Raw genomic sequence first — 15,688 nt, 5'->3', positions numbered from 1 at the left:
TTTTTCCATTTACCTTAAGGGATAAAGTCAAAATGTGGTTGAGCTCATTAGAATATAAATCAATTTGGATGTGGGTTGATTAGCCCAAAAATTTCTATTTATTTTTCGTCTACAAAAACAGTTAAACTATGGAATGATATTACTTTATCTTGCCAACACAAAGGTGGATCAATATTTGAGGCTTGGAAATGATTTAAGGAGCTTCTTAGAAAGTTCCCACAGAATGCACTATCAATTAGCTTATTATTCAGACTTTTATAATAATTTAGTAAAATCCCTTGGATCTATTATTAATGATGTCATTGGTGAATCACTCATGTCAAAGCCATTTGATGGGCTTATTCTTTGATTGAGGAGATGACCACTAACAATTTCTAATGACCTTGTGAGAAAGTAAGCCCTAAGAAGATAGCTAATTGACACACCTAAAAATTACCTACTTTTTCATATATATTTTATGCTCAATTTTAATGAATTTTAATGATATTACACATTAAAGAAAGATATTTTGCATATTTTTTGTTTCAGGTACAAGAAATGGACTTTTGGAGAAAATGAAGTAAAAATGGTGCAATTTGGAGTAAAAACAAGCAAGAAAGAAAATTCTTACTTGACACATTTGGATATATCTTTCTATGCTTAAACTAATTTACATTTCTCAGATGTTTTTGAATGAAATTACACTTTAAACAAAAGTTATTTTTATTCTTATTTTGTAGGTATATCTGCTAAGAGCGAACCACACATGAAATGGGGTGAAACGAAGCAAAACGGAGTAAAATGGTGGAGCTGTTGCAAGGTGTTGCTTGGGGCGCCAAAATCCAAAGAACTGGCGCCTGAAGTGCCAGAGATGATAGTTCATGATGAATTTTGAGCTGATTTTAAAGGCTTCAAATGATTTAAATGCCTCTTGGAGTGATTCAATGCATTTATAAAACTTAGAAGGCACATTAATGAAGGGATAAGTCTCTTGAATGAATGAATATGTCTCTTGGGATTCAAAAGGTGTGACTTTTAGAGAGAATTTTGGAGGAGATTTTGAATTCTTTTTAAAAGGAGGCAACCCCTAATTAAAAAGGAGATGAGTCTAAGGCATGAGTGTGGAGTGAGAGTGAGAGAAATGCTTTGGAGAAGATAGGATTTTCTTCTAGGGTTGTAAGAGGAGGTGGAAGGTAATGTATTTCTTCTTCATTATATTTTTAGGAGAAAATTGGGTGTGATTGTAAAGAGAGGAAGTGCTTAAAAGGAACTTCTAGTGATTTGCTTGGGAAGGAGTGTGAGATAAATTGTGTTTGGGAGGATTGTGAGATAAGTTGTGTCTTTTATTTCTTTTATTTTGTAAACTTATTTTTATTTATGAAATATGTATTTTGTGGTATCCTTCTCATGAATTCTGAGCAGTCGCCTTTATCCTTCTCCCTACTTTGAGATACGATTTTGTGAAGACTTGATTTTGTTTGATATAGTTTTAAATTTCAATAATTTATGATGATTTGAACTCTGATCTTCATTTACTTTTCGATCTGGTCAATCGAAATATTAAAATGTGTTGAGAAACATATGTTCCAGTGAGAGTCACATTCGATTCCATGGGAGAGGATGTCATCCATGGGGTTGAGTGCAAATAAATAGGGAAATATACTTTGTTGGATGCAAAATTGGAGATTTTGAAGGTGACAGATTAAAATTTTCAATTTTGTCCAGTTAATTGGAAACTAATGCGAGATTATTAGCCCTCATGCAAGAGAGTGGTGGGAGCTCTAGAGTGGCAGCTGGTATCCTCCCAGCTTAACTAGTGAATTAGGGACCAAACTCTAGATTAGTCAATGTTCTTTATTCACTTGAAAGAGGGTAATGAATAGGATTGCTCCTATTTGGAACAATACAATTTTGTATATGATTTTAATTACTTCACTAACCATGTACTCATTGTAAAGGGGAATGATGCTTTCTTAAATTTGAACTCTTCATCACAAAACTTTCTCTAGTCCTATTAAATTTAACTTTGAAGTTTAGAAATTAGTTTAGTAAACTTAGTTCTTTTAGTTACATTTCTCTTAACATTCATTAAACCCATTTTAACTCGTCTTTCTTACTTTAATTTTTATAGCTTGAATATTGTGATTTATGTTATTATCATAAAAATTTCTATCTTACAAAGTAAGACTTAATAGTAGTATACTAGAATTAGCCTAAGAGATTTCTTACTGCTTTTCTCTGTGGGATCGATACTAGGGTTTTTAAAGAAAGCCCAATATTACTTGAAGCGACTTGCGTAGAACCCCTAGTGTGTGAACTATTTTGTATATTTTATAAAATATTTTGATTTTGCACATTAAATGCTTAATATAAAATTGGGTCAAGATTTTGGAATGTTTTTGGAAGCTAAATAATTGCATAAGTTTAGGATGGGTCAAGTTTTTGGTACTATTCCCGGGGATTTAAATTGATATAAAACATGCAGAAAAATAACACGCACTAGGGGCGCATCCCGTTTTTGGCGTCGTTACCAGGGAAGCTTTGGTAAGAACTTTAAGAGACTTTTAGTTAAACATGTAAGACTTAGATTTGAAATTTATAGTATTATTATATAATGTGTTTAATAATTGTGTATTTATTTTATAGAAAATCCAAAATACCAAAAATATTTTTGATATCTTTCATATTAGTTAAGTCTTTAGATTTGTATGCATAGTTTAGGAGTTGTAGACCTTGAATTTTATAAGTCAGATTTGGAGAGAACTTTCGGGAAAGATTTGAAAAGACTCAATGAATTTCATGTAGAAATGGCAGATCAACGATATAATGAATATTTAGATTTGGATTATAATGCTAGTAGCTCTGAAAGAAAAATACCCTAAGAGTGGCAAATTTTCAAGAAGATATGCTTACAATTTTAATTTCTCAAGTTGTAGATATTTAGGGGAAGTTAGATCAATACATAAAAAGATATCCTCAAGGAACCCCAATTATTGAGGAAAATTTATTTGGACAATGGATTAAAACTAGCCATGAGATACATAATTCTTATTCTGATTATTACAATCCAGGTTGGGAAAATCATTTGAATTTTAATAGGAATAATATTTTAGAAGAGAAAACCAATTTTGGGAAGATAATGAATTTAATCAGACATGTAATTGAAATAGTCAGAGTGATTTTAATGATGAACTTTCTTTTCCTCATAACCCCAAAATGAGGAGAAGGTTTTATTAGAAGAGCTTGTTATTTAAATGGAGAGTGAGATGGAGTGTCAAGGGACCGCAATAAGGAATATGAAAAACCAACTGAGGCAGATTATTAACTACATTAATAATACTCCTTAATTTAACTCCAACTCACAGGATGAGGAGAAGGAATTAATGTCGAAAGAGGTTGTGATTCAAATGAAGAGTGAGCTAAAAAATCAAGAGGTCGCAATAAGGAATATAGAAAACCAATTGGGGCAGATTATTAATGCAATTAACAGTTAGCCCTGAGATAATTTACCTAGTGACCCTGAGATAAACCCTAAAGAGATGAATGATGAGCAATTTAAAATTATCAAACTAATATTTAGAAGATAATTTGAGGATATGTTTCAAAAGAACTTTGAGTTGAGAGATGAGGATAAAGAGATTGAAAGAACAACGAAAAAAAATCATAAGGAATTAGCAAAACCTATTTCCTCAACTAAGATAAATATAAAAATACCATATACTTAACACCAAGGGGAAGAATTGAAAGACCAGCTTGAATAGAAGAGTAAACATGAAGAATGTGATCCAAAATTTGAATTATCTAGAGAGAATATGATCCAAAATTTGGGAGATCATGAAGTATCATATAAAGATCCATTTATTATAAACTTTAAGGATGATGTTAATATGAAAATTGAGAAAATAACTAAAAGAATATTGGATCTAGAAAGAAATATGAGGAACAATGATATGAATCAAATTAAAAAGGAAGAGCTGAAAGAAAAATTTTAATTCGAGGACTTTGTAGGAATTTATGGATCTGGAAAAGATTGGGTGATTGATCAAGGATTACTTAAATGGATATTTGATCTAGGTGGAATCATTTTTCAGGCTGACGACATTAAACAAAGCGCCTTATGGGAGACAACCCATAGTTATCACTGTTGTTTGATTTAGTGTGCTTGAAAGTTATTATTGTTAGTGTTGTATTGATTTTTCTTTATTGTGGATTGATCAGTTTGATTGATGATTGGTAGATGTTTCGATTTTTAGTGGTTTGATTTGATTTTTGTGTGTCATGAGGGAGGTGATTCCTTAACTTCTTATTATGGCTAGACATATATATTCTCCTGTAGTAGTTGGATTGAAGAGTCCACTACGACTCTGGTCTCACCCAGACTTGAGTTTTATAAGAGACATCATGAACTTTAATAATGACAGTTCCATCTCAATTTTGTTACTTCTTTTCTCTGACTTTGTTTTCATTTAATAGGAGTAGCTAACCTATTTGATGAGTAATATGTGGATGAATTTACACTATCTTTATAACTGCTAGAGGTGCTTAATTATTGGAATATGGTGATGCCTGGGGTTGGTGCTTTAGAGCCAATATGTCAGGGATAATCTTATCTTTGGGATTAGAATCTATAAAATCATTTATAAATACCCAATATATATGTGTAGTGATTCTATTAGAAATTGGAAGTAAGTTAGTGAGATGCAATGAGTTAAAGGAAGAATTGACCTCATTTATCATGTGTGTTTGTGTTTATGTCACAATAATATAAAAATTTTGAGAACACATAAATATATATATTCCTATGCCGATATATGCTATGCTTGTTAGACCTTTCTTTCCATTTTATAGAGCATGTTTTAGTTTAGACTTTTCTGCTTATATTTTCTGTATTGAATGTTATACATGTTTAAAATCAAGTTTGGGGGTAGGAAGAAAAATAAGGAAGAAAAATATTTAAAAGTTAGTATACTTCCTTTTAGTTTAATATTATTGCAAGTATGTTTTAGGCTAGATCTACTTTCTCCTGCAGTCATTCTATCTTGATTATGCACGTATATGAATTTGATAGGATATTGTAGTAGTTAGTAGATTAAACTTTTACTATTTCTTCCTGCTACATTTTATGGAATTAAGTGTAAAATATTTAAAAATTTAAGTTTTTGGGAAAGAAAAAATTATTTTAGAAAGAAGTAAACTAGATTTTATTTGTCTTCAATTAACTATATTTTTAAAATTAATTTAACATGACATTGGATATTAGAGTTTAACTTTAAATGACTATGTTTATGTTTGTAAATAATATGGTAAATTTAGGTAAAAATTTTTAATAACAAATGTCAATTTTAAAGTTAAAGATATTTGGTATGAAATGATAAGACTATGTTTTTTGTATTTAAAGTAAAAGAAATTGTATTTTTGAAGTATTAAGAATCTTAGAGTTTCATGTAAGAAGAAAAGAAGGAGACTTTATGAAAAATCATCAAAATTAATATGAATTTATAAAGTAAAGAAAGGTAAAAAGTTTTAACTTTAAAAAGAAGATAGTGAAGTTCAAAATTATTAAAGGCTATCTAGATATAGTAATCCTCACTTTAAAAAGAAAAAGAAAAGAAAAAGAAAAGAAAAAAAAAGAATGTGAGGAGCAGCTTGAGGAGATGCCTAATCACAATTTGACTTCACTTGAATGAACTCAAGGAAAAGGTTTTATTACATTTTCTAAAATTGTATGTAAGTATTAGCACCTTTAATAGTAAAGTTTTCATGAAATTCTTTTTCATATGGATATTCTAAGTATCCTTGATATAACAAATTACAGTTCTTCTTGAATTGAATGGAGATTCAAAAATCTTAAAGTTGATTACTAAGTATTCTTATACTTATAGTTTTGTTCTAAGTTATTAAAAGTTTTTCTTAAATTATACTATTTTATTTATTAAACCAAAGTATGGAAGTTTATAACTTAATCTCTATCCTAAGTTATATTTTTATGTAGTAAAAGAATCACTTGATGACAAATAACGTTTAAGTTTGAGAGATTTTGACACACCTAAAAATTACCTATTTTTTCATATATATTTTATGCTCAATTTTAATGATTTTTAATGATATTACACATTAAAGAAAGGTAGTTTGCATATTTTTAGTTTCAGGTACAAGAAATGGACTTTTGGAGAAAATGAAGTAAAAATGATGTAATTATGAAGTAAAAACGAGCAAGAAAAAAAAATTCTGACTTAACACATTTCGATATGTCTTTCTATGCTTGATTTACTTTACATTTATCACATGTTTTTGAATGAAATTACACTTTAAAAAATATTTTTTTATGCTTATTTTGTAGGTATATCTATTAGGATCGAAACACAACTGAAACAGGGCGAAATAGATCTAAAATAGAGCCAAAAGAAGCAAAATGGTGGAGTTTTTGCAAGGTGGTGCCTAAGGCGCCAAAATCCAGAGAATTGGTTCCTGAGGCTCCAAAATCTTGAGAACTATTGCCTAAGATGCCAGAGACGATAAAAGATAGATTAAGGCGATTAAAGATGAATTTTGAGCGGATTTTGAAGGCTTCAAATGATTCAAACGCCCTATGGAGTAATTTAATGCATTTAGACGCTTTGGAAGACTCTTTAATGAAGGGATATGTCTCTTGAATGAATGGACATGTCTCTTGGGATTAAAAAGGTGTGACTTTTGGAGGGAATTTTGAATTATTTTTGAAAGGAGGCAACTTCTATTTAAAAATGAGAGGATTCCATGGCATGGGTGTAGCGTGAGAGTGAGATGAAGGCTTTAGAGAAGAGAGGGTTTTCTTCTAAGGTTGTAAGAGGAGAGGGAACGTGAAAAATTTCTTCTTCATTACATTTCTAGGAGAGAATTGAGTGTGATTGTAAAGACTGAAAGTGCTTAAAGGGAACTTCTAGGGATTTGCTTGGGAAGTTTTGTTCTTTTCTTTGTTTGTGTCGTAAACTTATTTTTATATATGAAATTCATATTTTATCGTATCAATCTCATGAATTCTTAGTAGTCTTCTTTATCCTTCTCCCTACTTTCAGATATGATTTTGTGAAGAATTAATTTTGTTTTATATGATTTTAAATGTCAATAATTTGTAATGATTCAAACTCTGATCTTCATTTACTTTTTGATATGACCAATTGAAATTTTCAAATGTGTTGAGAAACATATGATATGAAAGGGCTATGATTTCTACAACATAGTGAGAGTCACATTCGATTCCATGGGGGAGGATGTCATCCATGGGGCTCAGTGCAAATAAATAGGGAAATATAATTTGTTGGATGCAGAATTGGAGATTTTAAGGTGACAGATTAAAATCCCCAATTTGGTCCAGTTGATTGGAAAGTAATGCAACATTATTAGCCGTCAGGCAAGAGAGTAGTGGAGCTCTGGAGTGGCAGTTGGTATCCTCCCCGCCTAACCAGAGAAATAGGAAATGAACCAAACTCTGGATTAGTCAATGTTCTTTATACACTTGAAAGAGGGTAATGAATATGATTGCTCTTGTTTGGCACAATACAATTTTATATATAATTATAAATGATTTTAATTACTTCACTAACCATGTACTCATTGTAAATGGGAAGGATGCATTCTTAAATTTGAACTCTTCATTCCAAAACTTTATTTAGTCTTAGTATACTTAATTTTGAAGTTTAGAAATTAGTTTGGTTGACTTAGTTCTTTTATTTACATTTCTGTTAGGATTCATTAAACCCATTTTAACTTGTCTTTCTTACCTTAATTTTTATAGTTTGAATATTGTGATTTATGTTATTATCATAAGAGTTTCTATCTTCCAAACTAAGGCTTGATAGTAGTAGACTAAAATTAGCCTAAAGGATTTCTTACTGCACTTCTTTGTGGGATAGATATTGAGTTTTTAAAGAAAGCTCTATATTACTTGAAGTGATATCTGCACTTGCAGAGAACCCCTAGTGTGTGAACTATTTTATATCTTTTATATAACATTTCAATTTTGCTTATTAAATAATTAATATAAATTGCGTCAAGATTTTGGCCATATTTTTGGAAGCTAAATTACTACGTAAGTTTGGGACGGGTCAAGTTTTTGACACTGTTACCTGGGATTTAAATTGACATAAAACATGTAGAAAAATAGCACGCACTACGGACACATAACTAGTATACATGACACAGATGTGCTTTCAATTCTAACTTCTTAGGTTTTAATCATATCATGAAAGTTGGACCAATTAGGAATGAATCAACCTCAAGTAACTCCAGTAATTAAGTTTGGAGAATTGGTTGATGCTAATATTTCATCATTTGAGACCTTAAATGTAAATAATAACAAACCTAACAACCCTTATTCCAATTTCTACAGCCCATGTTGGAAGAACTATCCTAACTTTAAGTAGAACAACAACTCTGGTGAGGGAAACCAACAATGGGGAAATAAAAAAGAAAACCCCCCTTTAGGAAATTAGAATAACTAGAGTAATACCAACTATAGACCTTCTTATCCTTCAAGATTTAACTCTAACTCACAATTCAAGGAAAAGATGTTGTTTTGGGAGGAAGTTATACTGCAGATGGGGAATCAACTGCAATGTCAAGGTGTAGCAATTAGGAGCATAGAAAACTAGTTGAGACGGATTACTAACTCACTTAGCAATCGACATTATGACACACTTCTTAGCAACACTGAAATTAATCCTTAGGAGAATAATATTGAGCATGTGAATGCTGTTCAATTGAGGAGTGGAAGTAAATTGGAGGATGTATTTTGGAAAGAATTTGAAATTGAAACGGAGACTTTAGAACTAGAAATGCCTATGAAAAATATTTCTAAAGAATTAAAAAAAATAGTCTAACCAACTAATATTGATTTAGAAAAACCACAACCTCCATTTCCTCAAAAACAAAAAATTGGATCAATAATTTTTGAGATTTTTGGAAGTATTTAAGAAGTTGACTATTAATATTTCTTTTTCTTGAGGCTCTAGAGAAAATGCTCAATATGTAAAGTTCATGAAAGTCATTCTTAATAAGAAGAGAAAGTTCGAAAATTTTTAGACTATAGCACTCAGTGAGGAGTGCAATGTCATCATTTAGAGGAAGCTTCCTCAAAAGCATCCTAGGAGCTTTACTAGCTCTGGTGCAATTGGAGAGAGATTTTACGATAAAGTGTTACGTGATCATGGAGCTAGTATAAACCTTGTGCTACTGTCTATCTTCAAAAGGTTAGGATTAAGAGAGGTGTCTCCTACTACTGTGACCCTTCAACTAGTTGATTGATCAATCACTTATCTAAGGGGAGTGATAGAAAATGTTCTTGAAAAGGTGGGAAAATCTATCTTTTATATTGATTTCATTATTTTAGATATGGAGGAAGATAAATAAATTTCCATAATATTAGGCAGGCTTTTTCTAGCCACTTGATGGGCCATGATAAATGTGTAAGATAGTGAATTAACTATGAGGGTAAATGATCAGGAGATTACGTTTAATGCATTAAAATCTATTAAGTATCCCTTTAAAGAAAATTATGATGCATGTTTTAGGATGAATTTAATTTATTATTTGTGTAGTAGCCATTTTGAGATAATGAGCAAAACTCTGTATACTTTTTAGATGAACCAGCTTTACTGGTAGATAAGAATTCAAAAATTGTTTGGGTGAGGTTTGAAAATTTAGATTTAACAGAAAATAACAAACCTCTTATTTCTTTTATTGAGGAAATTGAGACGAAGGTGCTTCCCAAATACCTAAAATATGCTTGCTTGGGGGAGTCATTTACATTATATGTTATCATATCCTTAGATTTGACTCATTTGCAAGAGAAGAAATTAATAGATATTCTTAATAATTTTAAGAAAGCTTTCAGATGGACCTTAACAAATATAAAGGAGGTTAGTCCTTCTATATATATGCATAAGATTCTGATGAAAGAAAATCATAAACCTCAAACAAATCCTTAAAGGAGATTAAATCCAATTTTGAAAGAAGTAGTTAAAAAAGAAATATTAAAAATGGCTTGATGTAGGTATAGTGCATGGGTTAGCCCTATTCACTGTGTTCCTAAGAAAGGGGGAGTGGAGGTGTCTGTAAATGAGCAAAGCAAATTAATTCCCATTATACATGTCACTAGATAGTGTATATGTGTATATTATAGGAAATTAAATTATGCCCTAGGAAAGATCACTTTTTTTTATCATTTCTGAATCAAATGTTGGATAGACTAACTGTTCATCCACATATTTGCTTTTTAGACAAATATTCTGGGTATCATCAGATACTTATTTCTCTTAAAGATCAGAAAAATACAACATTCAAAAGTTTTTATTAGACTTTTGCTTTTTGAAGAATGTCTTTGGGTTATGTAACGCACCTGCTACATTTAAGTGGTGTATGATGTCTATTTTCTGCTACCAAATTAAGAAGGGATTAGAAGTTTTTATGGATGACTTTTAAGTGTTTTTCCCTTCATTCGACTCTTATTTGGGTCATTTGATGAATATGTTGAAACGTTGTGAAGAGACTAATCTTGTTCTCCATTGGGATAAGTGACAATTCACGGTTTCTAAAGGTATTGTGTTAGGACATAAAATATTTAAAAAAGGCATGGAAGTGGACCAAGCAAAAATTCAAGTTATTGAAAAACTGCCTTCACTACTACTGTGAGAGAGGTTATAAGTTTTCTAAGACAAGATGAATTCTATTGGTGATATATTAAGAATTTTTTTAAAATCGTCAACCCTTTATGCCATCACTTAGAAAAGGATGCTCAATTTAATTTTGACCATGAATGTCTTGTCGGTCACCGAAAATGTTCCTTTCTTGAAAATTCTTAATATATAATTTTTTGAAAATAATATTTTTAATTTTGAACAATAATAATTTAATTTTGAGAAATGAGACTAACAAGATCTTATTCATTTAATAGTTTAAATAAACTAGCACAACACCACGAGAAATACACCTATCCCGAAGAACAGACGTATTACTAAATAGTGGTGCTCGATTAAATAAACTAAAGAATTCATGACATCCGTTTGGTCTGTGAAACCTTTTTATGTTGACCGACAAGTTCCCTATCTAATATAAAGATTAGACAGAGTTTATATTACATGGGTTCTAAAGCTCCCTATGAAGGCAAGCCCTTATAGTTAATTACATCTTAAATGACCGAAGTTAATTAAGAAAACTATTGATTTAGATCAGAGATATTTGTCTTCAAGAATCTCAAGGTTTTGGCTTTCAAGGCTAGACATGAAAAATCAAATGGGGAATATATCAAAATAGGAGCATTTTATTTTAGGAATCTAAAGGAATAAAAGGAATCCAAAGGAAGAAAAGTAGGGGATGTCACAGATTATGAGGAGAACCTCAACGACTTCCCAAACTATCATGAACCTCAATGACTTCCCAAACTATCATATTGTGTGACATTATAGGCTTCTTTTGGAAAAGATATTTATTTTATGTTTCATCTTGCCGATTTTATTATTTAGGACTTACATTTGCATGATATGGTCTTACAAATAGTCTGGAAGATAAGAGGGTTTATGTCATAACAAACGACAACCTCGGAGATTAAAGTGAGTTAGGGCTTAAATTACACAACATGGTTATGCAAAGACCTAAAGATAAATTGAGGATTTACGTTATGCTAGAAGAGCTACCTCAAATTTATATGGCTTGTTGTTTAATTTTAAGGAAAGTTTAGTTGGTGTAGATTAGTTTTGCTATTGTAGATTGTCATCCTCCGTCAGCTTTCGCTTGCCCCGAGCTCAATAGTGATAGCTGCTTCATGTTTAGTATTTTATGTCTTATGATTTTCTTTCAATTATTGTTAATGAAATTAATTAAAAGGTATGTGTTTGGATTTTGCAATGATCCACCCGAGGTAAATTGACCACTATTTTCTATCCTAAAGATCTTGTAATTATTTAGATTAATGCAAAAGTAAAGAAGCAGTAAAATGTTGTAGTAAAAATTTTTGTAAATATATAAATGAGCGTATTTTGGTCTCTGCTTCAGTTGCATGGTTAGTATCATAAATCATGGTATAGTTGCATGAATTTTAAGTAAATTGCAAGAAAAAGAAGGCAAGAAAAGCACAAAAATCCCAATACGAGGAAAACCAATAGTAGGAAAATACGAGTGAGAAAAATAAAGCTCTTAGCCATTTATGAAAAATCAGGCTAAATGTAAGACATTGGTAAAGGTGGGGGCCCAGATCCGGGTTGCGTGCTTCCAACCATGGATCGAATCTACCGAGCAAAAGATCTCAAGATAGCATTCTTTAGCCTAACTAAGATGATTAACTTGTAGACTTTCATAATTTTTTATTTAAAACACTTTCACCTTTTCATGCATATAATACTTTGTTTAGCAGTCAAAAGGGGTGATATTTTGGGAAAATCATATTTAAATATATTTAAAAATTTTAGATTATGCACGAGTTGATGATCTTGATCAGACTGAAAATGCCGACAACCTAAGAGTGTAAGGGGTAAATTCATACCAAGTTTTGGTGAACAGTATCATCTGTCATATTCTCTTTCTTGAATGCTCCTTGGGGTAGGAGATACTATTATAAAATCCCACTTTGTATCCCTTGTGTAACACACATAAGCAATGTTGTCATCATCCTTAAGACCTAAACCTCAGACTTACATCAGTCTGATGATCCATAAGTGGTCATACCAAATATCCCCAGTTGCTTAAAAGAGTTAGAAATTTTATCCAAAGCCCATACCCTTGAGCATTGGGTCATTAATATAGGATAGGTAGTGTCGGGGTATTTCTATTAATTTGTAAGTTATCGGGTCCCAAGCCAAAAGTTGGAGGGTCTTTAGAAATTTTATGTTAATTTAATTATTGTTACACTTCGAAGACAATTTTCTTTAGCAAATCGTGGCAGAATCAGAGGTCCTCTAAAGTATCTAAAATCTTCCAAGAATGTCCAGAGGATAATTCTAAATATGCTTAGGGTCTCCTAGATCACTTTAAGTTCATTCTGGTCTTGCTAGACTATTAATTGAATCATCCAAGTTAAATTACTGTCTTTAAGTTGTGCTCAGTATATATCTTAATTAACCCATGAGTAGGTCAGGGGTTGCCTGTCTTTTTATGTTTTAGGGTTTTGAATGGGTGGTCACCCCAAGGGTAAGCCCAATCATTTAAGTGAGCTGGTAGTATTTAAGATGAGTTATTTTCTTTCTTTTCTAATCCCTTTATAACTTTAGATCAATCCTAGCTTACTACCAAGCCCTTAAATCTGTTATGGGTATATTGGTAATTTTTAAAAGTTAAGTGAAGTGGATTTGATTCTTATTGAACAATTGAATTAGACCTAACCCTTGATCTAGGGCTTCAAACTAGGTAATTATTGTCTTGTTATCTCATGCCCCCTCATATTAGAATCACCCAATGTATTTATCTTCCAAATTATAAAATTTTAATTAATTACCAATTTACCCTCTTATAGAATATAATGTAGATTGGTTTCTACCTCTTATCCCTCTATGTTTCAATCATCATAAGGGACCAATTATGATCAATATTACCCTTATACCCATCGGTTTGATCTAAAATTTTAATTAAGGCTCAAAATTCCATAATTACCATTTTACCCCTAGGGCTCTTTACCTCATAACTCTTTCAAGTTGTTTCAAATAACTTTTGAACTTTGTTGAATTACTACACATGTATTAATTAAGACACTAGAAAGGCTTTGTATTTTTCTGTGTTTTATTTTATTTTATGGAATTATTTTAGTTCAAAAATAAGGATTTTCAAAAACTAATTCATTTGCTTAATTAAAACACATCCCCTATCCTTGAAGAAAATTATTTGAGTTTCACTTAGGTTAGACAACCACTCAATTCAATTTACAAGATTTTTTAAATTATATTTTAATTATTATAAGTTTTTTGTTGGTTTTAATGAATAAATAAATAAATAAAATATGTTTTATTTTGAAAATTGCATTTTATACTTTTCTTCAATCTCTCTAACTTCGGAGAACCTAGAAAAATTAATTTCATATTTTTTTAATTTTTATTTAATTTTTCATAATTTTTTAATAAAAAAATATAGAAAAATACATTTTTATAATCTCAAAAATTTATGGAAAAGCTTTAAAGTTTTATTCTTCAATTAGGAAATGATTTATGATATTTTGACATGTTTTGGCCATTTTATGATTTTTTCACATTTTTAATGAATAAATAATTAAGAAAATATTCTAAAAATAAACTTTTTATTTTGACTTCATTTTTATTTTTCTTAGATAGCTCTGGTTTTAAGGAACTCTCCAAACTAATTTTTGTAATTTTATGATTTTTTTTAATTTCTATAATTATTTTAAGCAAAAAAACATATTTACTTATAAAATACATTTATGCATTAAAAATAATTTTTTATGGCCTTAAAATTTTTACAATGACCTCTTAAGGTCATTTTATTTATTTACTTAGAAAATACATTTATGCATTAAAAATAATTTGTTATGGCCTTAAAATTTTTACAATGACCTCTTTAGGTCATTTTATTCGATTTTAATTATTTTGGTGATCTTTTTTAGCTATTTTGCACTTTTCTTATTTTTTGTATTTTTCTTAATTTTAAAAAAGAAAAATATTTTTAAAATTTTTAAAATTGGATTTTTATTTTTTCTAAGTTCCTCTAACCACAATGAACCTACCAAACGAATTTTGTAATTTTATGATTTATATTTTATTTTTAAAAATTATTTTCGGTAAAATAAGGGTAATTTACTTTGAAAAATTAGGGTTTCTAGTGTTAGAGGTGTTCTATGACTTTGAAAAAAATCGAAGAACAACCCTAGACATGTGAGGAATGACCCTCCAAATTTCATATATTTTTTATTAATATTAAATTACTTATAATTTAAACAAGTTTTAGAATATTTAATTAATTTTAAAATAAATATTAAGAAAATATTTTTGTTTTTTAGTCCACATTATTCCTCTTTGTTCACTGAGTGTAGGGTATTTTTCTTTTATTTTTAGCATTTTTCTATACTAAGTTATGAATTTATAAAGTTATGTAAATAATTTAAGATAAGAATACCCCTAATTATCTACTTATCCATGTCGGCACCGTGTCAACATGAGAGTCTTTGAAAAGCCACACACCACACTTAGATTTGACGCTGTCATTCGCTTCAGTTACCATGTAGCTCCTCTTTTGTGCTCCATTCCTTCGTCCAACACCATCCGAGTCGTATGTTTAATACACATGCAAATGGATGACATCCATTCATCATCCCCGATAGACTCGACCCAAGAGCCGTCCAACTTCTAGACCTAAAATCTCACTTGTTTCTTAACGAAATCACATGGGGTTTGTTCTGATAGCTTTATATAGACAATACAAACCAATCTATCTTGTTAATTAAGCATGAAATTAAGATCTACTTCACAAAAGCCCAAACCGAGCTCAAATTTGGGGGAAATGGTGTATACCTTAGCCCAAGAGGTGACGCCTCAATTGGGATGGTTAGAAACGTTTGTCTCAACTCCATGAAGCTCCTCCAAATGTCAGTTTGATTTGGGAACAACCCTAGGTATGAACTAGAATAAATGGTGGCACAAGCTTGGTCTTGGACTAGATTAGAGTGCTCGGGATGATGAGGCTTTTGATATTGAATGATGTTTGGGAGTATAGGGAAGCTTTTGGGCAGCTCAATTTG

Source organism: Phalaenopsis equestris, unplaced genomic scaffold (assembly GCF_001263595.1).
Source record: "Phalaenopsis equestris unplaced genomic scaffold, ASM126359v1 Scaffold001092, whole genome shotgun sequence".
Lineage (NCBI taxonomy): Eukaryota > Viridiplantae > Streptophyta > Magnoliopsida > Asparagales > Orchidaceae > Phalaenopsis > Phalaenopsis equestris.
This window is presented reverse-complemented; position numbering follows the sequence as displayed.